Source organism: Pinus tabuliformis, chromosome 1_1, assembly GCF_031772625.1.
Source record: "Pinus tabuliformis cultivar Carrire ecotype Pingquan chromosome 1_1, CPIR1, whole genome shotgun sequence".
Lineage (NCBI taxonomy): Eukaryota > Viridiplantae > Streptophyta > Pinopsida > Pinales > Pinaceae > Pinus > Pinus tabuliformis.
The window spans coordinates 558,278,435-558,304,441 of NC_142297.1; the positions used below are offsets into that span (position 1 = coordinate 558,278,435).

A 26,007-nucleotide genomic window follows, 5' to 3' on the forward strand; every position below is an offset into this window, starting at 1 on the left:
ATGAAGCAAAGACCCTTCCTCCCTAGCTCATTCTTGCTACATGGTTGATCACCATAAATCCATTGCAACTCCTCCTAGGTCAACTATCTCTTGAACAGTCCAATGTTTTGCTCAACTAACCTTTTGGCTAGTTCATAAGCAGCAGGTGAAACCAATTGTTCCTCCCTCCAAATGGCCAACAACTTAGACTGCAACCTCCTGCAAATGGCATCATGGCCTCCCATACATGAGGACAAAATGGACTACATATGTGTTATGACTATATCAGGATGATGTTTCCTAATGCTGAAGAAGCATTGGAACATTTGCACGATCAAATCATCACACTCCAGCTCAAACATGAGGTCATAAGATCTGACCAATGCCATGCATTCTAGAATCTCTAGCCTCTTCCCAAAGGTAGGGCCCTCATTATTATCCAAATCCTGAAAGGTCTCCAAGATCAACCTGAATACTCTCCTCATAATGTCATCATTGTAAGGAGGTATAGGTGCGGTTAGCATCATGATACTACTAAGACAACAAGCAACTGGAAGATTGAGCCCTACACAAGGATGCTTCAAAAATTTGTGTTGTATGAGAGCAAGCATGGATGGTTTTAGAGCCCAAATCAAGCTCTTTCCATTTTTCTGATGTACCTTGGAGAAGAGTGAAGCAAGTTCTTCTGGTTTGAGAAGGGCTTTTGTTGTAGCCCCCATGCATCTCAAATCTGTTCCAAGTGCATAAATTTTGTATCCCAACCATGTTTTTTCTGTGGCTGCTCGTGTTGTAGCAAAGTAAGTATCCCCTTGGAAAATGACTTGTTAATTGTTGTTGCTAGTTTATTAAGGGTAGTTTTAAAGGTTTCATCCATATTTTTGTTCAGTGGTGACAAGTACATCAAGACTTTGACAACAATAGTACAATAATGACCAACTGGCTTAGCACCGACAAACCTAAGCTCATACCCCAACAAGACACAGCTCATACGAGCATCAAGGCTCCATCTAATATCAATATGACTCGACAATAATCTGACATGCAAGACAAACTGCACTCAAGGATGACAGCAGAATGGTTTCAACCCACTAGAACATACCCCTCTTGAATGTGCTCAGGGTTAAGAAATTTATTTGGTTCTTATTACAGCAGACATATACTTATAACAACACTTCAGATTTGCAGCAATTAAGATGACTTCAAACAACTTAACATTCAAAAAAATTGTCAACAGATGAAAACACAATATATTCAAGAACCTGGTCACACGTGAGGTTACAGATCAGATCCAAATCGCTCTGTTCAACCATGCCAACCATTTATGTAATTGCTCCTCTTCGCACACAGCAGGAACTCTGTCTCTAATCTTGTAATCGCAGTTCCTCTATTCTTGCCAAACGTTGTGATCCTGACCTTCAAAATTAGTGTTCACAGTCTACAGGGAATTGGGCTAGTATTTTAGCTTCAACGAAGTGGCCTTCTACTCAGCAATTCCTCTCAAGGGAAGTGGTCACCCGTAACAGCCTTGTATTTAATGTGTCTAGTAGTACCCTTCTATTCTAATCTTGTCCCACGCATATAGAGATGACACCAGCAACTTCAACGACCAACCATCTAAAGAAATGGACAGGTATGGGGCTCAAACCAACCTTCAGACTTGGGTTTTAACCATGCATTGGCACCATCTCAGACCCAGAACCCCATTGTGCCACATCCTCAACAACTCTGCCTTGCGCAGCATGGACTCCATTGATATCTTATGTACGGGCAACATTCACGCTAAAACTCATCCGTTTTCAAATGGAAGTCGTTGGTAATTTGAACCCTGTAGATCGACGTCGCATGCATCTCCTTGTCTATAGGTTCTTGGCTCGGGTTTTTGCCTCCAATTGTTAAATAAACCAGACTCTTGTAAGTCGGCCTTGTCAACAGGATTCCGGCGCCCAGAAAATTAGATGCAACCCTTTGTCTGTCTTAACATTGGTCGTCTCAATCCAGCGATCAGTCGATTGAGTTTTGACTCAATTACACCGTCGACCATACCACAGTGTTCAAGTCGTGGCCTGCGATTGTATCTCCACAGCTAAAGTGACATCAACCGTATAGTCATGAACCTCGTCACATGAATATGCCGCCGCACAGGTGTATGTTCAGATCACCTTTTAATTAGATTGGTCCTGCCAACAACAAATCCCCCCCTAGCGCATTTAGCAATAAACTCTGTTCAACGCACATGCTTGGTCAAATGCACATCTAATCCACCCAGTTGCACCATATCAACAACGTTCAAGCAAATCACATTGCATGGGAGGGTCCCGCGACTCCACTTAGCAAATGATTATGTCAGAGTAGCCCCCCGTGGTCCGCACCATCAACCATAAACACTAGATGTAGCATGCGGACACTTTGTTATATACAATGATGTCGTCGTCAAAATTGACACGATCTAGTACCAGAAAAATTAGGCCTGATATTTTATTTTCGACCTTTTATTCAACTCGGCTCCTTTCAACACGAAAAATGTCGCTCCTTCAAATGAGTTAACTCGGTCTCCCTACGATGTTCCTATCAAAGGTTATATGAGGAATGTGTATCTTTCTACCTAGAGAAATGAATATGGGCCCACATGCATCGCAATATATCTTGGCAACCGAACATATATTTGGCTCTCCTAAAGCAAATAACACGAACAATACTTGGCTTTTCGCGATACAAAGCTCGGCAAAATTAGTTGACTCGATCTCAATGCCCTCGTAGACTTCAAAGAATGTGTTTCGCCCCTTCTAATTTTTATTTTTATGTTTTTGTACGGCTACAAAAAAAATCGCCCTTCTATAAGTAATAAAAATTTGGCCCCTAATTTGACAGCTCCTTGATTTAATAATTGGGCCTCTAGATTTTGATAAAGGTTATAATATGACACATCCTCATTTTTATAATTTGATGGATGGCCCAATCTGGAATCACTGAAAATAATCTTGAACCCCTCGATCTTCCTCTGGAGTTACTCGGCAATTAAAACCTCAGGATGGCAGGAAAACCAACTCTGATACCATTGTAATGTCCCAAACGGGATATTTTGCCAAATTTGCAGAAATCGAACTCAACCCAAATTTCACCATTAAATTATCATGCATTTAACAGAAGATTGCCATGTAAAATAAAGCAAACAGAGCATTGTAACCCAATGACACAATGAACGAGAAAAATCTCAGCTTTTATTATAATGGATAAACTGGGGTTACATGCACATACAACCAAACTAGCTGAAATGAAAAGTTGGCCTCCAAGATAATTTGTTGCACTGCTATGTTGGCCCTCCAACTGAACTGAATTGCACTGCTAAGCTCTCTTGTGAATTTTGGATGAATTTACCAAGGGAAGGTCAATACTCGCCCAACCTCACTGAATCACCCGAGGGATCCTGTCCCGAGGTGTTAATTTTAGGTATGTTCTATGCTTAGAATAATTTATATCAATTTTCACAGTTAGCTCAATATCTTTTCCAGATTAGCAATCACATCAGCATTAAAGTAAACTACAGATAGAACATAAACATAAATCGCAGAAGACAAGCCAAGACGAGAGGACACAAGATGTGGCACTAGCCAGGGACAAACCCCAATGTGGGGAAACCCTCGATCAATTCTTCTTATATGTTCTTCAATAGTTCAGCAGAGAGAGAGAGAGGTAGTACATTTACAACAGAAGTCAACACTTTGACTTATCTATATAAGAGCATAGATCATCTCTAAGAAGATGATACATGAGATCAGTTGAAGACATGTTGCTTCCACTGATTCTCCAAGGTGACTCCTTCACCTATCATTGTATTGCATCTCATCATCATGCTGCACCTCACCGTGCTGCACTATGCTGCACCCATCATCATAATGTTGGACCTCATGATCATGTTGTACACGTCATATTATTGCACCTTGCCTGCCATGCTATCCATGCTTGCTGTTGTCTCATGTGCTTTTGCTACTATGCCACCGTTGTTGTCCCACTTTGCCTTGCCATACCTTCTTGTTGTCCCATACGTCTTTGTAGCACTATGTACCTTGTTGTCCCATGCATCTTAGCAGCACTATGTACCTTATTGTCCCGTTTACTTTACTACACTAGTGTGCTAGTCGCCTTGTTGTCCCATGCATTGTGTTGTCCCAACCTGTTGTTCATGACTGATCTGGTTAGGGCACTAGGCAGCCCTAACTCCACCTACTAGTCATCAAACAAGTCCCTTGATGAATATGGCCCACCTTGGCAAGTTTCTTCCGTAGTTACGATGCTTCCTTAGGATGCATATCAGCCCTTCACAGATCCATTATCACCTACAGCAATTATTCCTACTATAGCCCTCCACGCTGCTCCTTATGCTTCCCCACGTTGTCCCTTTGAGATGATTGTGGCCTGGTTAGGAGGGCCTTTCTAGGCCTCTCGGCCATCTAAACTTCACCTCCCAATTGTTGTTGTAGCAGTCCCTCACTGCGGCCCTATAAACAGAAATATACACCCCAAAACCATGCACAAAACAATCATTAAACTTACCTATAGTCTGCGGCCTGATTTGCAAGGTGAGGCTGCTCCAACGTGTCACAAAACTGCCCTCTTCTTGCCTCCTGCAATGTGGCTAAGAGCTGCGGCTCTTCTTCTCTAAATTTCGCACCCAAAATAGTGAGAATATCTCCACAAACTCAGCTACCTTCTAGACTGCGTAGATACCAGTGTTAGGGCTTCCTCCTTGATAGCGTTAGGGCTTCTCATTTGACTGCGTTAGGGCTTCTCACTTGAATGCGTTTTAGGGTATCATCTCCATTAGGGCAGCATTGTCTTCTTAGGATCACTCCTCCCACCAAAACCCAAGACAAGTGGAGGAAGAGATCACTAGAAGTGTGTGTAAGAAATGACTCTCAAGTCATCTCCTTTTATACTAAAAAGTTGAGCACATGAAGGGTTTATTTGGTTGCTGGCCGACCTTGACGAATTGTCTTATAACACAAATAAATTCATAACTCCATGAATATTTATCGGAATCGGATGATCTTTAGATCAATCCTACACCTCTCAATGAGAGGGATCCAAGAAAAATACCAGCTGTCATAAATGAGATGACCCACATGGAGTTTCTCCCTAGTTGCCAATTTTAACACAAGGTTACTGCTGAAGTAGAGAACTGAGTTCTCGACCTCTCATACAAGAAGAAATATCAAATCTAAGATGTCCTCTAATGGACTCCTCTTCCTCTTTTTATAGATCTAATGGACCCCTCTAGAAGCTCCTATTTTATTATTATTTTAATCATTGAGCACATTTCCCTTAATTAAAATATTCTTTTTAATGTGGGAAAATGGTAAATTGACCACCATGCCTCCTTAGGCCACTGAAAATCACCTCTAACCATCCCATCCTATAGACCTTCTCATTCCAGTTCCAAAGAACTACTACGCTAAGGTGTTCTGCCAAGTATTCCTCCTGAAATGCCACCTTAAGCATAATTAATTGAGTCAGACTCATTAATAACTCAGTTTTTTGAAAGTTGTCAAAATGAAAAGGAACAAAAGGCAAATTGTGCAGATGATTGAATATACCAAGCGAATGCCATCGAACCCCATAAAATCTCCTCAAAACCCCTCTAAAATCCCCCTACCCATCGATGATGCTAACCTACATCTGTGACTTGTCTGCCCCCAACTCTGAAAGTCCATCCTAACCATGCCATGAGGAACACCAGAAAAAGGAACATCACAAAATTATGCAACTAACTCTCGTTCTTTAATGCCCTAATTGTTGAATATCATTGTAAAATAATGTTAGAATGCAAATTTTTGCATGTTACTCATTGATAACAAGTAGATGAATATCCCTAGTGGAGTAGAACTTGTTTACTTTCCATGAAAGTCCATAAATCTTGGGTGGGTAGATGTTATAGAGTGCTTGTTAAGGCATCATTTTCTAGCCTCCTTGAAAACAATTTTGGCCAAATTTCGAAGCACATAAGACTCCATAGCCCAAGGACAAGGCACTCATCCAAGTGAATTTGGTGATCACCCCTTCTTCCCTTCTCTTTATCTCCTCCAAAAGTTTTCGGCCTCCAAACCTAGGTGGCCTAACTAGATCTTCCTGCGAAATTCATTAAAGGGACCATTTTTCGAATCTGCTTGGATAGACTTTTGCGTTGGTGTCTCCTCTAGTGATCCTCCAAGTTTCATGCAATTCCCACAGTTCAATTTTGAGAAGTCTCAAGCGCTAGCTCCAACTTTGAAGTTTATATTGAACATTTAGGTGTGTTGGCTTTCTTGAGGGTTTTGGCACATAGTATTCAATGGAATAAATCATTCAAACCCTTTCTTTCATCCCATCTCGACCTATAGATCACTTTGGAGAGTCTTCTCCCACGATTACACATAAACCCTAAGTCTCGTGTGGTCCCAATCTAGGCTTCTCAAGTATAGCAAAGGTCTATTTTAAGGCATAAAAGCATCATTCAAAAACTTCTTGAGTAGTCTTAATCATCTTTGGAGCCTTGACCTTAGGTTTCCTTGTCATAATTGGATATCATAACCCTAAGTCTAGGTCTCCATATAAGCCTTTCTTGGAGAGCCATTAGCTTCTCCTTGAAGCAATCTTGCTATTATTTGAGCCTCTCCTTTGAATGGGCTTTGGAAATCACACCACACCTAGTCATTGACCTTATAATTCTTGTGATTTCCTTCAGACTGGGACTCCTCCCATCGATGAAAGTCTGAAAAGAGCAAGGGACATCAATTGAGTTAATAGTGGGTCCTTGTCCTGTTGTTGCCATTTGGTCTAGTAGTTGCCTTTTAGGAACCCCTCCTAAGACCCTGTTAGATTCAGAGGTAACATGGACCATTATCCCAAGACGAGAGCCCACTTAAGTTTGGATTTTGTTTTAATGAAAAATTTGCTGGGCAAAATTTGTGTGTGTGTTGTTTTATGAGATCGATTATTTAAATTTGCTTCCACTAAATTTCTATTAAGAACCTAGCTACGTATTTAATCAATAAATCAATTTTCTACTAGGAATCAAGTACTAGGTGCTAGGTTCGCAAGAAATCTAATATAGTATCAACGCTGAAACAGTGAAAACCAATCTTTGAATCGTCCAAAAAGCCAAGTTCGCACAAGATCGTCGCGGTCAGCTCTAGTCGCAATCATATGATGCAAAAAAAATTCAAAGGAGAGACTGAAGGCATCGGCCATTGATCCAAAATGGATCTTGGATAAACCTCTAAGTCTAAAAGAATTCATATAAGAGGTGGTAACAGAGCATCAAGTTGATTAACCCCACCTTCAAAGAAGGTTATATCAGCTTTGGTTGTATCAGAGTAAGTTATACCAGAGCAGGTTGTATCATGAAGCAGATTGTATCATGATGCAGGTGATATTAGATCGGGATGCTTGATTGACAGAGCAATCTATATGCTTGTTTGACTTGAAAGGTGTTCAAACAGTAGAAAGAATTTAGCTGTTTGATTGTTTGTAAACTGACTATTGTTTGAGTTTGCAGAGGTGAAGGGAAAGCTATTGATAGCTAAGTCTAGGAGAGGACAAGAAGGAAGAAGGGCTGAAGGCATTCTTCTTATCCCAAAGGACCTCAAAGCAATCCTTGAAGCACAAGAGGTTTGTTGCAAAAGGTTGCTTGAATAAGCTCTTTGTTAATCTTGTTTGAAGTTCTTTTGTTCATTTTGATAATGACAACTTCTACAAGTGAGTCCTCAAATTCTTCTTTCTTCACAAGAGTCTTTGATGAAGACAAGAAGCAAGACTTGTTCACCATGATGGATATGGTGAGAGAAATGTATGAGGATGGAAGGAAGAGCATCATACTTAGAGAGTAGTGGAATTCCATGAAAGAAGAGAAGCAGTTGGTTTCTGACAAATTGCAGGAAATGGAGAGGCAACTTCATATTGCAAATATGAACCTGAAAAGGATGCATGAGTTGGAGACACAACTCCTTGTTGCCAAAGAAGCCTTGTTCAAGTATCAACTTGAAGAAGAGGTAAACAATTCGTGTTTGTCTTCAAATTTTTCTAAGAATATTTATGTTGGTTCTTTTGAAAAACATACCAGAGGGCCAGAGGCATAGGTTCCAAGTTAATGTCCAAAATGGGCTATGAAGGAAAAAGATTGGGCAAACATACACAGGGTATTGTTGAGCCAATAATAGTTGAGGAAAGGCCTAAGTATTTGGGTCTTGACTATGGACAATCTTATGGAGAAAGTTCCAAAGCTGCCATGAAGAAAATTGAAACAGTTCCAAGAAGGAGTTTCATTTCAGGTCTTCTACCTCAAAAGTGTAAAAATTGTATTCATGGGGAATGCAATAGCTTGAAACATCATTTTCAGGATGAAGGTGTTCATAAGCATACACTTGAACCAGAGAGTTGTGGAAACTCTGAAACCATTGAAGAGGTTGATGGTGTTCCAAAGGGAGCTACTTCTTCATTCAATTCATCTCCTCATGAAGGCAAAAAGGTGAAAGAGAAAGGTATAAATCTGGTTCTAATCATATTCCTTTTGATTGTGTTCAGCATGGTAAATTTCCATATAAGTATGGGAAAAGAATTGCATGTTCCTTTTGTGGTTTGGATAACCATAATGTTTCTAGATGTTGGAAGAGAACAGCCACATACAAGAAACTTTTGAAGGAAAGGAAGCAAGAAGCCAAAGGTCCACTGGACAAGGCAAATCATGTTGTCAAGAGGATGCACATGTGTTGCACTTACTGCCATAAGCAAGGACATATTGTTGCAAAATGTTGGACTCTGAATCCAACAATGCTTCCACAAAACTTGAAGAGGGTGGAAAGAGAGAATAGCAGGAATGGAAAGAAAGATTCCATGAATGATGTGTTTAAGGATGATTCACATGTTGTTGTTGATGTGCAGACAAAGGAAGGACCTTTGAAATGGATTGGTAAGAAATGGTTAGAGTTCTTATCCAATTAAGGTTGCATGTCTTTTGAAAATGCATCAAATCAATAGAATGCATTTCTTTGTTAATGGAATGCAAGTTGCAGGTTTTTACCAAGAAGGTGAATGGAAAAAGTTGAGTAGGAGACTCACTTTATTGCTGCAACATTATATTCATTTTAGCTTCGAAAGTACAGTGTGCTTAAGTGAAAGTTGAAGGATGAAATGCATGCATAAGCATGATATGCATGAACACAGGGATGTTGATGATTTCCTTGTATTTGAACATGTATGTGTGATTAACTTGAAGGGTTGATTACTTTGTTTTTAAACATGCATGTAATATAATGTTGACTTGGGAAAAGTTGATTTGGTCTCCAAGATGGAGATGATGATGAAGTGTTTCATCTTTGAAAAAAAATCCTAAAGTTCTTTTTCTACATGCTTGACTTGAAGGGTCAATTGTTTTAAAGGCATATTTTATTGGCTTGTTATCTAGTCAATCATTTGTATGCAGATGTAAGGACATGGAGGTGTTCACAAGATGTGAAATCTGTTTCTTTTGTTGAAGCAGAAGTTTAGGCCATCCAGTTGTTGTCTATAATTCTGTTGTTGTTAACAGTTGTTGTTGACAATATGTCAAACAGGTACAAATATAAATTTTTGTGAAGAAGATGTAACTTCACATTTGTTTGAGCCACCTTGGATCAATAATCAAGGAAGAGAAGTTCAAACTACCTTCTGTAACCTTCTCAGCAAGAGTTCTGCATGAAGTCAAAGAGGAAGACAGTTCTTCCCAAGAGGACAAGCACATCCAGGAAGGGAGTGTTCAAAGGCTTTGGTTCAAAGGCACTATGCAAGGCAAGTGTATGGAGGCTGAAAGAAGAGGGTAAGGTACTCTCATTTACTGTTCAGATCAGTTTATCAGTCTTTTGGAGTCCAAAAGCTTTTTAGTGGGAAGGCGTGATCCAAAATGGATCTTGGATAAACCTCTAAGTCTAAAAGACTTCATATAAGAGGTAAAAAGGTGCTAAACGGCACAAATCCTTTGTAAAAATGAGTCGGATAAGGAAAAGGGTCAAAGGTGAAGTTTTATAAAAATATCGCATCAGAAAGGTTCCAAAGGGAGGACTTAAGCAAAGGCAGAAGGACTCCCTGATTAGCAATCTCCGACATATTGCATCGAAGGAAGGCGTCATGCGATATCTAAACCCCGGGCCGTTTACATGTGCAATTAGCGATTGCGATATCAGCGATCGGCAATCGGGTCGCGCAAACGCCGATGCGATGGGCCGATAGCGATAGCGTCAATAGAGTGATTGACGATCAGCGAATCCCCAATACAAGGGTCGTTACGACTTGCAACATGCGATTGCGATATGCGATCGGTGATCGGCGATCAACACAAAGGAGCCATGCTAATGCAACGTGCGATTGTGACATGCGATAAAGGCCGGACCCGATAAGGTTATGGACACGATTTCATAATATTTGAAATCCGGATTTGCGGATTTTCTTTGTATTTCCATGTAATTGGGTTTTTTTGGCCATACGCAATGCGATTGCGATATGCGATAGAATGACGGACCCGAGAGGATTATAGGGGCGATTGCATATATTTTGAGTTCCGGTTAAACGGCTCATGATGCGTTTTACCTGTGTATTCCATTATTTGGCTATTTTAGGGAATCTTGCACAGAAAGGCCAAACAACTGGGTTTCTTGTACCCGCTGGTTCATTTCCATTGGAAATTGTCTCACGCACCTATGCCACGCTGTAAGCGGACGTTTTGTAACAGGAATACATTATAGAAGAAGCAGAGCCACAGAGTCAGTGAGCCAGAGGGCCAGTCGAAGAGACGCAGAGCCACAAAGGAATGATTCCTCATGATTGGGGATAGAGGAACGGATGGAAGCTGCAGAGTCGGAGGATTCTTCGAAGGCCAGAGAGCCAAGCGAAGAAGCTAGTCTCCCTTCAGGAGTTTTCCCCTTCAGGGAGCTCACAGCTGAGCAAAGAGCCGAGAGCCATAAAGCCGTAAAGCCAGTGAGCCATCAGAGGCTGGAGGCTTGGTAGAGGCCGAAGCCACCAAAGGTTGGGAGGCCGAAGCCGCAGTTCCTTAGAAGCTTGAGCGCAGCAGAGTTGCAGAGCGAATAAGGCCAGAGAGTCGTAGAGCTGAGGATTCGCAAAGTGCCACCAGAGGTTGGGAGGACAGCGAAAGAGCCACCAGAGGTTGGAGGTTTGACAAAGAGCCACAGCCACAGCCCAAAGCCCAAAGCCACAGCCACAGCCACAGCCGAGGGCCAGAGCCAGAGCCAGAGCCAAGAGCCAAAGCCAGAGCCAGAGCCAAAGCCAGAGCCGAGAGCTAGAGCCAAAGCCAAAGCCGAGAGCCAAAGCCAGAGCCAGAGCCAGAGCCAGAGACAGAGCTGAGAGCCAGAGCCCGAGCCCGAGCGAGAGCCAAAGAGCCAAACAGCCAGGGATAAAAATGGTATTCTAAGCCTAATGGTTCAGTCGTAACATATTGGAGTTGAGTGTGGAACTTGTAAAAGAATTCAGCGATAACCTCAAAGAGTCTAATCGAGTTGATTAGAGCTCAAGGAGGCGTAGCCCAAGATATCAGGGTGAACTCCATATGATATTGTTGTCTTATGTGTTTGTTTATTTGTTGCATTTTACTGTTATGTGTGTTTATATATCAGTTTAAGCAAATAAACTTAAGGCAATTAAGCAATTAGAGGCAAACACAAGCATACACCTATTTCAGATGCTTATTTCCGCAAATTATCAATCATAAGCATAGATCATGGAATATATATAAGCTTTGGAGTGGGAGAGGTTCTTGTAAGCACGACAAGAAGCCTTTAGGTCCCCATTTCAGATCAGCCATACAGCCCAGTAAGTGATTTTTTTTAATGCAAGAGCCAAATTTATTTATTTTTTTGTGTGACCTACAAAGATTAAAAGAAACAAGTAAGAAGGGAAGCCTGATTAGGTGGCCAACAAGTCTAACGGCCCACCCAACCACCACATGCCACATGACAATAGCAAATAGTGGCACGTTGAGCAGGCGATGGGAGAGATCAAGGACGATCGAGCGATAGTGGGTACAATAGTGGTCGATAGAGAGTAGATGCAGAGGATCGAGCACACAATAGGTCGAGGAAGGTGGTCGTTGTTTGAAGGAGCCAGCCACGTGAACAAAATTCGATCGAGACTGCCAGCCACTATGAACAATCAAAGGCAAAGCAAGGCGTAGCGACCAACAGTGGTGAGAGAAAGACATTGTAGACGAAAAACAGGAGACAAAGTTTCATGGTGTGTGAGGTTGAGCCGCCAAAGGAGAGTTAACAGCGACCTATAACAATAGTCATGCAGAGGAGGCAGCTCACGGAGAGGGTGGCAATTTTCGAGAACTAGTATGGGCCGATAGAGCTAGGAATCAAGGGCAGGGATGGCCACCAAAAGAGTCACACAACCACTAGTAGAGTTGTCATAGGGTGCCTTGAGCTAACAAGGAGTCGCTACAAGGTCATGCATGTGACAGTCGACCACAGCACAACCATGCAAGAGTTGTTGGAGGCCATGGATGGCAACCACACAATAGCAATAACAACTCAATCAAAGGCAGAGATTTGCATAAGCGAGCGCGAGGGGACACGAGATTGAAGCCAACAACTAGCAAACCTACCCCACATAGAAATAATTAAAATTAAAAATATACAAAAAACGCATAAGGAGGAGAGCAATTTTCTTCTTCATTAAAGAAAAGTTGTTTTTTGGCAAGGTTTGATCAATTAAACAGAGATGGTTATTGGTCTTTGGGTTTGAAGATTGCTTGGATGGGTAGTCTAACTACAATATATGGAAGGATAAATTTGCGTTGGTGTTAGAGAACGAGATCTGGGAGTTGGCAAATCAAACTCATACTCCTATCGATGCGACACTTCTGCCTGCCCATAAGAATAAGGACGTGAAAGGCAAGAGGATTATCCTGGATGGAGTGAAGGATCACATTATTCCTCATGTGTCCGAGAAAAAAGCTGCCAAGGAAATGTGGGAGGCGTTGACCAAGTTGTACTAATGTGACAACCAAAACCAGAAAATGGTGTGGAGAAAGAAACTCAAGATCACCAAGATGTCCAAGACGAAGGTAATTTCTTCTTATCTACCCGAATATCTCAAATTCGAGATGAGCTTACTACAATAGGGGAGAGAGTGACAGACTTAGAACTAGTGAGGATGGCTCTAAATGGGTTCACTGAGAGGTGGGGCACCTTCGTTAAGGGAATCGTGGCATAGGAGTAACTCCCAACCTGGGATAGTTTGTGGGATGACTACACCCAGGAGGAGACTTGTGAGGAGGCTCTACATGGCAGCCAAGTAAAAGGTAAAGGGGATGAGGAGAACATTGCTCTTTCTGGTCATGTAAGAAAGGGCAACGGGACTACCAAACTAAACAAGGGAGAGGAAGGATCCTCTAATGACGAGAAAAAGAAGGACATGAGCAAAGTCAAGTGCTTTGTATGTCACAAGTCAGAACATTATGCGAGTCAATGTCCAAACAAAGGAAAAACATAGGTTGTGGCAAAAGCAGAGAATAATGAGTTTGTTGCAAAATTTGAGTTCTCATTGGTGGTTTTTTTCTGGCACTAGTGCTAGAATTCCCTGTTTGGGAACAGTGATGCATGGTTCGTGGATAGTGAAGTATCTCACCAAATGACAAGAACGAGGGAAGTGTTCCTTAGTGTTTGAAAGACAGATTCAGACATGCATGTGAAAGTTGGCATGAGTTACCGTACATGCAGTGAAACGGGATGCAACAATGATATTCCTGCTAGAATCGGGAAGATCTCTAGAGGTGGCAGAGGTGTGATATGTCCCAAAGCTAAACACAAAGTTGCTCTTAGTCTCAGCTCTAGAAAACGAAGGGCATGATGTTGTGTTCCAGAAAGGACAAGTATTCATGCATTCAGAGGGAGCTACCCAAGACACAACAGTAAAGCTAGGTGCCAAGAAAGGTAAGATGTACAGCTTGTAGGGCCAGACTATAGGTAGATCCAAGGGGATCTTGGATCAAGGACCAATGTTAGTGACAAAGAATGAGCAGGAGGCTTTGAAGATTGAGTTGAGACCGAGGACTTAACTTTCTAATCTGGAAGATGGGCAGGAGGCCTCTTTCAGAGCTGTCACAACCAATTAGTATGAGTTAACATTGATGGATGCTCAGGAGCAAGTTGACCTTACAACATGGTTGTGAGAAACAAGTCTTTAATGCAAATTCCAAAACAAGTAAAAAGGAAGCCTTTCGATTCAGAGGGAGTAGCTAAAGCAAAGAATGATGTAGTGAGACTGGAGACAAATCCAGGTTGAGGTGTTTCTTCAAGAAGTACCTCCCTCGCTAAAAGGGAGTGTTGAATTTTAGTAGCTCAGGCAAGTACTTTTGCACAGGCCTCGTGTCTAAGCGTGAAAAAGTTGCTCACATTCTCCTTAGAACACTTGCTCAAGTATGAGCACATTTAGCAGCCTAAGTCTAACTCAGGAAAAGGCACTTATTAGTATGTTGGCTTATTGAGCTAAAAGAAACATAGAAATGTAAAGTAATTTACATTAATGATTTTGTTTTAATCAATCTTAGTTGTTGATCTCAAGTGAAAAGAGATCTAATCTCGACCGTTAATCACTTTGAGCTTAGGATTAGGGTTAGGGATTTATCTCAATGTAAATTTATAAAAAGAAGGCTAAGGAGAGGAGAAAGACACACTACAACAACACAAGATTAAGAGAGGCACCTTAGTAAGTAATGTGTTGGGTCTGAGGGAGTGCAGAGAGGTTGGAGATCCAGATCTGTAGAGAAGATAGAGCATCGATCTAGGGAAGATTTGTTGGATCAAATCCAAGTTATTTGTATTTTGTATTTTCTCAGTTGGGACATTATCGTAAGACGAGAGCCCACATAAGTTTGGATTTTGTTTTAACGAAAAACTTCTTGGGCAAAATTTGTGGGTGTTGTTTATGAGAGCGATTATTTAAATTTTCTTCTGCTAAATTTACGATAGAACCTACCTGTGTATTTAATCCGTAGATCAATTTTCTGCTAGGAATTACATACCTGTTGCTAGGTTCACAGGAAATATAACATGCTTAATGATACTTCATCCCTTCCTCAACAAAGGCATGAAGTACTAACCAAAGAACCTCACAAAGAACTCGATAAGGCTATTAATGTTGTTGAAAATAGGGATAGGTTCAAAGGGTTGCATTATACTAGGAAGAATAATGGTCCAAGCCACCCTGAAGCAAGTAGTGGTGTTGTTACACAGAGAAATGTGATTAAAGCACCTCTACCTTCTAGTAAGAACATTTCAATTTCCCAAGAATACTAGTAATGGGGTACCATTAGATGTAGATTTAGGAAGTGTCCTCCTCAATAAGGTGAATGTCATGTGCTTGTCCCACTCTTGGAGCTTGCAAAATTTGAGCCTCAAAAAAGTCAAGTTAAGAAAATCCTTAACCTAGATAGGGAACCTAATGACCCTCTATGATATTACAAAATATATTATGGCCAAAAGAATGGAGGGCATGCACCTTTTCTATGTCCATAGTAATTAATACCTTGATATTGCATAAATGTGTGTTTAACTCCGAAGCCTCTACTAATGTCATGCATTTGAGAGTTATGAATCAAATGGAGCTGCAAATCGTTAGGCCTTACAGACATGTGTGTGGATTTCACATTCAAAATCCATCCCTGTGCATGGCTCAATCAAAGGTGTTAAGGTTGCCTTAGCTACTAATAAAGACATTAATATGTTGATGGATATAGTGATCAATGATATTCCCGATGCCTGGGACATGCTCTTATCAAGAAAGTGATCGGCCTTTGTTGGTGGACATTTGTAGACGAATCTATCATATGCTACCATACCGACAACTAATGGAAAACAATTAATCTTATATCGAGAGCTACATATACTTCAGCATGTTGAACCCATCAATCCTTCCCTTTCCCCATTACCCCTGAAAAGCATAACAAGATGGAAGGGAACCCTAAACCTTTAAACATGTAGGTAGCATGGAAACACTTTAACCCTAGTATCTTCAGAAGACCAACCGTGGTTGAGGAAAGTGGGGGAAATACGTGCCATGTAAATCAACTGCTTTCTTCCAGAACCAAAAGACAAAGACATAAAAGCAATAAAAAGAAATAGTGGGGAGAGAAACAAGGAAAAGGTTTCCAAGTCAGGGATCTAGTCCTTGTTGATGATGATCCTTATCCATATATAAGGTCCACAAAAAAGTAGGGATTAACTATTTTTACATAGATAGCCTTAAGGGGGAACCCTTGTCATCACCAATGGATGGCAAGCACCCCACACCTTTCAGTGGAACTTGATGCATTCATTTGTAGATAGCTTGCACAAAATGGTGTGTCTTGCATTTTTTTTTTGTTGCGTCCTTCTTTTGATATTATCCATATTAATGTGTTTGGACTCTGCATCATAGTTAGATACCATGTTTATTTTCATTATAATCTCACATTAGTATTTTCTTTTTGGTCCTATATCGCAAGGGTGACGATCAACACCCTACTTAGTTGTTATCAACAAGTTGTTGCGAGTGTACAAGTAACGCGTCTACAAACAGTAAAAAATTGTTGGGATTCTCATGCACTCCTTGTTCAAGCACATGGATCATTCACTCTACGATCAACACATGTCCTCGAGTTCAAGCTAGATGTTACCCACCAAAAATTGGGTAACCGCTAGGAGAAAATTGTTCTCCTCATTTGACAACTAAATAGCCAGTAGCCCCATGATGGCCAGCACATAACACTATGCCAATATTCTCCACCTATTACTCATGTCAAATCTCTTTGCCATCTAGCATTTCTTCTTGAAGGAAGTTGGGTCATCTGTTGGCAGGTACTCCAAACATTTTTGCAATCATGTGCTTTCATTAAATGTTATGGGCATATTAATATGAATCACGGGGCAAACTAGATGACTGATCAATCTCAATTGTATTCTCCTTACCACACTTCACTTGGGAAGTTAGTCTTTGACTCTAGTCAAATAGCACCTCCTTTAAGGCCTTAGGGTTTGTTGCGCCCATTTTTTCAACATTCCAAGGAAGCAAGATCTAGGAGCTTGAAGAAAAATTTTCAAAGTCAAAATCATCAGCGAGTTGTTTATTATGTCATTACAAATCCATTCTGGAAAATTATAATGTAAATGATGCTAGTACGACCATTTTGTTATGTAACAACCTAGGTAAGCCTATGATTTTGGCGACGAATTTCATCCTAAGAGGTTTTTTGTCTCATTGATTCATCTGCGTTTCTAAACAAGGATGATCAATAGAGTTTTTCCCTCTAACCTCACCCCAAAGCTAGGGTGGAATTTATCGTCAAAGCCTTAGGTGAGTCCTAGTGTTTTAGTCAAGTCTATTGTAAAAGCGATTTGAAAATAATTTAAACTAATTGGCCAAATTATTTTATTTCAAATCACTTGATCTACTAGATCATATTGTGTCGTAAAATTGGGTATGTATTTTGAGGGTCTATGACGAACGGTTATTTCCCCTTTGAGGGTTGAATTTGTAATATCTTATCCAAAAATATTTTAGTGTGTGATCCCTCATACTTAGACACCATGGCTAAAATATTTGAGGGTGAAAAAAATAATTAATCCCCTCATGAGTCAATTAATTAAATTTTTTGACAAAAATAAAATTAAATCCTTAGCCAGAAAATTAATTAATTTAGAATCAAAATTAAAATATTAGAGAAATTAATTTCTCCAAGTGGAAAAGTCTAAAGAAAGCTAATTTTTGGAGGTTCCCCCACCTTTGGAATATTGGAGATTTCAAGAAAATTTGGACCTTTGGACCTTGGTAGTTTAGTCAAAGTCAAATTTTTTAGGAAATTAGTTCAAAATAATTACTTTTGAACTAATAAAAAATGATTTTAATGAGAAATTCAAAATTCCTCGAAAATAAATATTTTCGACGGCAGAGATTAAAGGTTGATCAAATATTTATCGACGATCAATATTATTTTGACGGGGATCAAGCCAACTAGTTGTTCTTTTCCACTTAGAGGAATTTCTCTATAAATAAACAGCATTTTCCTTCTATTGATCACAATGATTGTGACTTTGGTCTAGATGTAATTTTGTAGCGCAAGTGTGAAGACATTGTTCTGCTGGGAATGTTTGAAATCTATAATAAAAGACTTTGGGTTTCAATTCATGGTGTCTTTGTCTCATTGACCTGTGGTACATGTTGGATATGTGTGTTCTTAATGTTGCACTCATTTTCTCAAAGTTTAGAGGAAGCAGATGTACCATATTTTTCTTCAAAGGATCAAGATCATCAGCGATCAGCATTGTGTTATTGTAACCCCATTCTGCAAATTTTTAATGTAAATTATGCTAGTAAGACCATGAATGTATGTAACAACCTAGGTGAGCCTATTATTTTGGTGATAATTTAATTTTAGGAGTTTTTTGTCTCACTGATTCAATTGTATTTCTAAACACATGATTGGCAAAGTTTTTCCCTTCAACCTCACCCCAAAGCTAGGGTGGAATTTGTCGTCGAAGTCTTAGGTGAGTCCTAGTGTTCTAGTCAAGTCGTATGTAAAAGCAGTTTGGGAATAATTTAAGCTAGTTGACTAAATTATTTTATTACAAATCACTTGGTCTACTAGATTATATTGTGTCACAGAATTGGGTATGTAATTTAAGGGTCTAAGCCAAACGAGTGTCCCCCCTTTGAAAGTTGAACTATAAAAAATCTTATATAAAAAATATTTTAGCGTATGGCCCCTCAGACACCATAGCTTAAATATTAGAGGGTGGAAAAAATATTTAATCCCCTCAAGTGTCAATTAAATTTTTTAGCAAAAATAAATTAAAATCTTAAGCCAGAAATTTAATTAATTAGAGTCAAAATTAAAAGCCTAGAGAAATTAAATTCTCCAAGAGGAAAAATTTGTGTGTATAAAAAAAATTAATTTTTGGAGGTCCCCCACCAAGGGAATATTGGAAATTTCAAGAAAAAATGAACCTTTGGACCTTGATAGTTAAGTCAAAGTCAATTTTTTGAGGAAATTAGCTCAAAATAATTAATTTTGAGGAAATTAGCTCAAAATAATTAATTTTGAGCTAATAAAAAAGGGATTTAATGAGAAATTCGAAAATTCCTCAAAAATAAAAATTCAATGGCTAAGATTAAAAAATGAACAAGTATTTTTCGACGGCCAAGATTTTTTGACGAGGATCAAGCCAACTAGTCATTATTTTTCCACTTTAAGGATTTATCTATATATAGAGAATCATTTGTATGTCAAAGCCATCTGAGATCATTTCTCCAATTCTAGGCCTAACCCTAGAGGCTATCCTAGGGCATCAAGCAAATTCTTTTGTAGCCATCCAAAATCCTTGAAATTAGGTCCACTACTGCGTTAGGGTTTTCTCTAGAGGTCCTCCAAGTTTGAGGCAAATCTGATGGTGGAATCCTGAGATATAACAAGCCCTATCCATAAGACCATCTCTTTCCCTAAGTTGATTTGGATTAGTGTCCTCACTTGGATCATTGCATTTGAAATTCAAAAGAGAAATTGTCCTTTGATCCTATTCTCCCCCCTAAGCAAGTCAAGCCCCTCTAGTGATGATCAACTCCATATCCTTGACCTAGTTTGGGCTCACTTTGGTTCTTTGTGGTCCCGCAACTTTATAACTCGAAATTCTACAAGGATTGCATAGAAGCCACTTCTCCAGAAGGATTCTTAGTTCAAAGACGCTCCTTGTCAAGGGATATTCCACAAACCTAGGCTTAAGTATCCTCTTAACCCTTCCCAGACAACCCATCACCTTGCTTCTTAAGCAAGTCGTTCAATTGAGTCTCTCTTGTAAATAGGTTCTAGGAATCACTCCTCCGTCCATTTATCGATATATTCATCCTTGTGATTCCTTTCATATCAGGTCTCCTCCCATCGGTGAAAATCCGTAGAGAGTAGGGAGTTATAACTAAGGTGACAGTGCGCTATTGCTCCACTGTCGTCACTTGACCTAGTAGTTTCTCTATATGATCCCCTCCTCGGACGCCTGCTAGTTTGAGCAGTAACAAGACCATAGCACTACAAATGGACGTAGCGTGTATTGTCGTACTCCCTATGTCTAGAATGCATGATGTTCAACAACTTGATTACTCATGATCCAGTCTAATTAGGGTTCTACCCCTGGTTATGTGGATTGACTTTTGCCAGTGGGAAGAGAGTGGTAATGTCTTCTTGCTCACTCTCGATCGATCCTTCCTATTATCTATATCATCTTCAACAGAGATGAGACAAGATGCAGAGATAGTACATGGTGATTAGGATGGCATGACGATGGATATTGGCAAGTGGAATTCTCCCTAGTTGAGAGGGAGTGATAAAATGTGCAACTAGGGCCAAATTCCACTTTGGGCAACTCATTGACCTAAGATGATGTTTGGACAAAATTCCTCTTTCCAAGAGGACCAAAATTGACCCTAGAAGCACTGAATTCAAACAAGGAGAAATATGTTTTTGATATCAAGCCCACAAGTGCACATTTGGTCAAGGTCGGCTTGGGGTCAATTAGACAAATTGAACCCCCTCCATCACATATAAATAAAGGAGACCTTTAACCTCATTTGGCACATCAACATCACACATCATTTCTTCTCTCTCCTTCATTGATTGGTTCAAACTTTGTACAAATTTGAGGCAACCTATTCTTCTTCACACGTGCGAGGGTTTGGAGGCATCTTTGACTTTATGCATTGACTTTCTACAACAAGACAATTTGACTTCCATTTGACCAGTTTCTGTCCTTGGTTTGACTCACTTTGACTAGCAAAAGTTCAATCTTGGAAGGCCAAGTTGTTTGGCACATAAATCACAAAAATTTGGGCACTTTGACCTAGCGTTGACTTCAGAGTTGACTATTGTTTTGACTGCAAAAATTACAATTAACAACATACTTTCTCTCTCCTTAGACCAAACTTGACCAAACTTTGGACGACTATTTTGGGCTATTTTTGACCAACATTGGAGGTCGAGTTTGATTGACTTTAACTAAGCTTAAAAGGAATTGTTTGACTGTTGCGTTGACCATTGATTGTTGACTAGTTAGGGCACATTTATTGATGTCGACTTTTAATAGTTGCAAGCATTCATCAAGCTGATCAAAATTACATTGGGTTGGATACTTTGCAAAATTCAAGTCACTTTGACTTTGACTCTCATCATTGTACTTTATTTTCTCTCCCTGTTGAACATTTGATAGTTGATAATAAGAAGGATTGATTAAGGGTTTCCCCCTCTAGGGCTTTTCCTTGACTTTAGCCAAATATTGGTGTTCTCTTGTCTTGACTTGTCTTTTACATTTATTGTTTATGTTCTATCTACAATTACTATCAATATGAATTGATGGTTTATGTGATTACTACTGAAATCTAAGTGGAAATTGTCATTGGGCTAACAAAAGGACATTGAAGTAATTGTTGCAAGCATAAAACATGCCATTGTTATCTAAAATTAACATAAACAAAGTGTTACTTATGCACTATCATAAGATAAAAAAAAAAAATTGCCAAGCAAGAACGGACATTGCAATAAAACTCAACATGTTTTAATAGTGTTTCGAGTGTCCTTTTATGAGGGATTGATAGCTTACCCTCCACTGTCAACAGGTATTACCAACCATCCTCCACCTATTGCCCTGAATAGTTCACGAATCTCTTTGGATGGTGCCCCCTCAGTATGCCCCTACTGAAAACTCTTATATAGTGCTCAAATGCGGGAAAACTTTGGGTTGCCCATGAAGTTAAAACTCTTAGCCTAGAATCTCAAGGAGGCTTTTAGCCTTTAGGGATGATCATCGGGCCATTGTCAAGACTCAAGAGGGCCATGGCTAGTTTGTATTCTTATGTGTTCCTCCTTTAACAAGTCAAGGTACTTGACTTCAAGCTCCACCTACTACTGAACAACTAGAATGGGAAATACATGTTTACCTCTCATGAGGTAGGATGGGAGGGTGTGGGCGGTTCGGGGGAGGGGTTTCTATCTACGTTGTTTTTCCTGGCTATCCCTACATATTCTAGCTCAAGGGATGGATCCCATGGCTTACTATTGTTAAATGGTTGTCTTGTTAACAATTGCTAAGGTTTGGGGTTTTAATCTAGTGTATGGCCCCAATGATTCTAACAGATGCATACAACCTTAACATTGGTTGGCCCATATGGCATGTATCGACCCATGTCAAGTGGCCCAATTGGGGGAGATTTCAAGAAGGTTGTGTGGGATGGAGATCGTGTTGGAAGGAAAGTGTTAATTTTAGTTAACAATGGTATGTTCTATGCTTAGCACAATTTACTTCAATGTTCCTTAGCAGCCCATTAACAATTTCCAAAAGCAATCACAATAATCACATTGATGGTAAAAGCAGATAAAACATGAAACAAAATGCAAAAGACAAGCCAAGACAAGAGGACACCAAATTTAGCAAATGCCAGGCAAAAAACCCCAATATGGGGAAACCCTTTAATCGAATCTTCTTATTATTATATCAAATGTTCAGCAAAGAGAGAGAGTGTACAAAAGTCAAATTGACTTACCCAATTCCAAGTCAAAATAGCACTGTAAATTTCTGTAATCAAACTTTAGCCCTAACCAAAAAAGCCAACATGGTCAAAGCAGCAATAGAATTTCCTCAAAACGACGTGGTCTTCCCCAGTCAAACTCGACCTGATCATGAGGTCAAAGTCAGCCCAAAACAGGACAAAGTTAACAATCAAATTTGGTCAAACTATTGTCTGAAATCTGCAATCAGCCTGCAATTTTGGTATGCGATCAAAGTGCTCATAATACCTCGATTTATGTGCCAAAAAATGTGGCCTGCTGAGACAGAAATAACCCCAAAAAATCAAAGTCAAATGATCCCTAGAAGGTCACGGTCAACGTTGGTCAAACTACAAAAATTTTGTGATTTTCGGCCCTGCAATTATGTCTTGTAATTTCATCCTCCTTGTGCCACACATGGGAGAGAGAGAATGCCCAATGATGTACGAACCAATGAGGGAAGGAGAGAGAATGTGTGAGAGATGAAGATGCCAAATGAGGTGGGAGGACACTTGTATTTATACAAATCGATGAGGGTGAAGAGTCATGTCGATTGGACTTCATGAGCCTACATGATGATGTGGGCAACCTGAACAAATTGTACATGAATGGGCATAAATTCACAATCATACCTATGCTTGTCCAAATGAGATGATCTTTATATCAATCTTGGTCCTCTCAAAAAGAGTAATCTAATGCAATGATCATTTCCATCAAGAGAGCTATCCCAAGGTGGAATTTCACCCTAGTTGCCAATTTTAACATAAAGAAATTGTGTTCTTTGTTGATGCAAGGTATGCCTGAATAAACTCCAAGAGGTTAGTTCGTGTGTCATATTGTATGGGGCTAGGAGATCTTAGCACAAGTTGATTAGTACACCTAGACCAATGGATTGCATTGAATTCAATGCTTAACTTGATAAGTCTTATGCCAATTTGTATGCAACCACATTCTACCTCGATGAGGAGTGTTTTGTGGGTGTGGGTTTATCCATTGTTGTTTATTCTCATTGTCCAGCTTCCACGTATGTGATCATTGGTGTTGATGGCCAATATGAGGCTCAATCACTTTTCCTTCAAGTTGAATACTCCACCCCTTGAGCTTGTTGAGTGTCATATTGTCATTGCACGTGTTTAAAATTTTGGCTCCCCCTCCTATAGAGGATAGTGGCTTGATCCTTTAGTGGTAGGCGAGCATTCTACATACTACTTAGCTCCTACGGGGTGGGGTAAAAATGGTTGCTAGAAGCAAGCACAGTAAGGAAGTCCAACTCATGACCAACTTCTACATTCTTACAAAAGGGAGGAAATCAATCCTTTTAACAAGCAACTTCAACAAGATGTCAGTGAAATGGAACAACAACTACAAATATTTGGAGAGAATAAGGCCAAATGGGGAAAGGTTATGGGGTTTCATGCAACCAATAGTTGAGGGAGATGCACTCTCTATGTTTATTTTCAACATTTGAAACACAAACACAAATTATAGAGGGCTATTTCCCTTTGAGATCCCAATGGTAATCTTAGAAAAGATAATGTGATCATTAAGCAAATATTTAATAAGCATTTTCCAACTTATCTCACATGTATTGCTAATATAAATAATATATAGTATATAACCAAAGTATAGAACATATGCTCACTAGTCCAAGGGGTTCAAGTGACTATCACAAATGTTGTTGGGTATTTAGCTAGTTTCATGCTAGCAAGCGCCCTGTTCAAATCCCCAAATGAGGTGCACTAGTCAACAACTACAGGTCTGCTACATATGCCATCCACAAACATGGGCAGCATCATTTGGGTTTCCCCACAAAATTTTCCTTTGAAAAAAATTATAACATATGCTGACAATTCATTATTATGTGGATGCTATCCATGAACAGAGTAAACCATCTTTAAAAAAATATAACATTTGTTCCTATTGATAACTCTTCTTAATGTACTATCTTTGTACAACAACAACAAAAATTATCAGAACCTTGTGTGGGAGGGAAAAACTCATCCTCGACACCAAAACCCTTGGCCAGCGGCCAAATTTTTTTCTCGGCGGTCAATAAAAACAAATCAGTCACCCCACCTCAGAATAATCCGTCCCTACTGCGGTCGTGTTAATAAATCACGGGTCCGGGGGGTTTGCCTCTCTGCCGTTATCCTTCCAAGAATATGTACGAGTAAATGTAGCATCGGCACGCTTTCCCGGAAGGGCACAATCGTTGTGAGTATTCTGAATTCCTTTCCATTCCATAGAACAGCACAATTACCTTATGTCTCGCCCCTTTGACCAGGGCCGATTCCCCTCTTCTTTTTCTTCTTCTTGTTGAAAGAAAATTACCATATCTGGTGGCTAGGACAACCAGGTTATGTTTTCCTAAATTTCTCTAGCCACTCCACATTACGGTTTACTGTTTTGACCAGCATTTCCTGGTTTCTTTAAGCTTACTCACATCGTCCACGCAGCATCATCAGATACAGATTTAGTAGACATACTACTTCCAGGGAACCCTCGATCTGCGTATATAATTTAATCCTTAAGGGAATTTAAATTTGATTTAACATGAAAACCCTGAGGAAACTTGCAGAGACAAACACATTGGCAGATCAGCTAAGAGACTAAGCAAAGCACTTGCCTGCATGCCGCCATTATAAATGTTTGCAGATAACAGGAAAATGCTAAAAACTAAACGAATTTCTGAATAACAGAGAATTCATTATTAGCGTGGAAAATTCGTTTTGACAATAAAGCAGCAAAAGCCAGCATTAATAAATATATGCATATAGTAGTTGAAGAATGCAGAGAAAATAGAACACGAAGGTACCTTGGATTAACAAGGCCTGAGTTGCAGTCACTGTAATAACGACTGCAGCTGGAAAAACGAACGGATGAGGATAAATCCACAGCAAAGGGTTCGAAGCTCGGAACCGTCAACGCGTCCACCTTCAGAAATTTTGAAATAAAAGGGAATATTTATTTGCTGGCCACTCCTGGCGGGAATTTTCTGTCTCTACAGTTGTTTAGGTGTCCATTTCCCTCTTTTACCCCGTTTAGATCTAAACCATGATTTTAGAGTGCACGGACCACTTGATGATGGGACTAATGTTTTCTCCGTTTGATGATGCGACTAATGTTTTCTCCGTTTAAGATGCAAATTCACTAAAATTATGAATTAAATATGGAATTTTATTAAATAAAATTATATTTTAGTTGATTTTTAAATATATATAATATTTTTTTTAAGTGGTAGTAGAATAGGAGAGAAGTCAATAGTGAGCGGTGAGCGGTGATTAACTATATAAAAGTTGCTATTTTAATTTGGAAATGGTATTATTGCACACTTAGTGGAACAAAGTCATTAAAGATAATGAATTGGCATTCCTCAATCCCGTCTTGGCGGCACGTGAATCTAGTTCTTGCTAAAATCATAGGATCTTAGTATATCGGTTTGTAGG

The 26,007-nt window shown here is 39.7% G+C and overlaps 1 protein-coding gene across 4 annotated transcripts in view; it reads right to left on the reverse strand.

The window, feature by feature from the left end:
* Positions 1-25,572, reverse strand: part of MEI1 (transcription coactivator) — a 289,974-nt gene extending 264,402 nt beyond the window's left edge. For 3 of the 4 annotated variants that reach the window (XM_089392279.1, XM_089392278.1, XM_089392280.1), the window contains exon 1: positions 25,377-25,572. The gene's annotated coding sequence lies outside the window, so the exon portion shown is untranslated. The remainder of the gene's footprint in view (positions 1-25,376) is intronic. The other variant, XM_089392281.1, reaches the window with a different exon arrangement.
* Positions 25,573-26,007: the final 435 nt, after the last annotated feature.